The 1,616-nt window shown below is 49.8% G+C and overlaps 1 protein-coding gene across 1 annotated transcript in view; it reads left to right on the top strand.

Annotated features, from left to right (window-relative positions):
- Sept14 (septin 14) overlaps nucleotides 1-1,616 on the top strand; it is a 25,025-nt gene that overhangs the window by 2,105 nt on the left and 21,304 nt on the right. The window lies entirely within an intron of this gene.

The following is a 1,616-nucleotide window of genomic DNA, read 5'->3' as shown; positions in this document are numbered from 1 at the left end:
CCCTCCTTTCCCCTCCCCTCTTCTCCTCTTTCCTTCCCTCCCCCTCCTTTCCCCTCCCCTTCTCTTTCCTCCCCTCCCCTCCTCTCCTCTTTCCTCCCCTCCCTTCTCCTCCCCTCCCCTCCTCTTCCCTTCATAGTTGTCTTGACCACACTTAAAAGTGTCCCAGTAAAGGGTTTCCTCCTGAGGATGTATCTTGGCGTTTCAATCTGGTGCATGTCTTGGCTTTGATTCCAAGTGGACACGTCCGTTTGTCTGCATCGTCCGAGGCTGTCGTTAATAGCTTTGGGGGCAGTGTGTGATGCTATAGGTTTGAAGAGAACCTGTTGCTGAGGGTCACGATGGGTGGGGACATTCTAACTGCTCATGCAGCTGTCATGCACACAGCCCTGAGTGTGCAGTACCCTCTCTTTGGCCAGTCTGATGATGGTAGCAGTGGCACTTTTGAGCTGATCTCTGCCAACGGGATGGGCACCAGCAGCTCCTGCAGAAGCAAAGCACTGGAAGCAACAGCCCTCAGTCCCAGCAATGCCACAGATACCCACAAAGCTGCCTGTGGAAGGAGACAACAGTCGTCAAGTTCAGTAATCATGCCGTATTGTGGCCACTGTGTCGGCACTATGGGACAAGCCAAGCTAGGCTTGTTTTGAACCCGAAGTTCATGTCACTTGAACTGTCTAGAGGGCAGGACAGGATATATCTGAAAACGGCAGGTTGTCTTTTCCCATGGGCCTCACTGATGGTCCCAGGGCCGGTCCAGATCTCTCAACAGTCATCACCCAGTGGTCAGGCACTGTAGGATTCTCCCCAGGTTTTGGTGTGCATGTGTGCACACGTGTGCCCTTGTATACATGTGTATGTGTGTGCACATTCTTGTCTATTCCAATCTTCTACGTCAGTCATTGGATCTCAACCAACATAATACTACGACCCTTTAACACAGTTCCTCATGCTGTGGTGACCCCAACCATAAAATTATTTTCATTGCCAGGCAGTGGTGGTGAACACCTTTAACATCAGCACTTGGGAGGCAGAGGCAGGAGAATCTCAGTGAGTTCAAGGCCAGCCTCGTCTACAGAGTGAGTTCCAGATAGCTAGGACTCTTACACAGAGAAACCCTGCCTCAAAAAATTAAAAAAAAACTATTTTTATTACTAATTCATAGCTGTAATTTTGCTGCTGTTATGAATCATAATGTAAATATCTGATATGCAGGATAATCTGATATGTGATCTCAAATGGGTCACGACCTGCAGGTTGAGAACCAGTGTCAAGTTCACAGCCTCCCAGACACGAATGCTGTATTTTATTATCTCACCCAGAGCCCACAGTCTGTCAACCCTGCACACCGCTGGAGCACAGTCAAGGTTTATGCTGCTGTGAACTGCTCAGTGTTCACAGGTCACAGACTGGCAGGCCAATAGCCTGCCGGACAGATCTCTGGCCCTTCCACCAAGCCAGAGGTCCCATCAGTTGGCGCTGGCCCAGTGTTAGCTTTTACCCACCTGGCGTTGGACTTTAAGTGAAGTTCTGTGTTTACCATCTCGTCAGCTTTCTTTTCTCCTTCCTTCCTTCCTTCCTTCCTTCCTTCCTTCCTTCCTTCCTTCCTTCCTTCCTTC

This window comes from Microtus ochrogaster, chromosome 2 (genome assembly GCF_000317375.1).
Source record: "Microtus ochrogaster isolate Prairie Vole_2 chromosome 2, MicOch1.0, whole genome shotgun sequence".
In the NCBI taxonomy this organism is placed as follows: domain Eukaryota; kingdom Metazoa; phylum Chordata; class Mammalia; order Rodentia; family Cricetidae; genus Microtus; species Microtus ochrogaster.
This window is presented reverse-complemented; position numbering and strand designations above follow the sequence as displayed.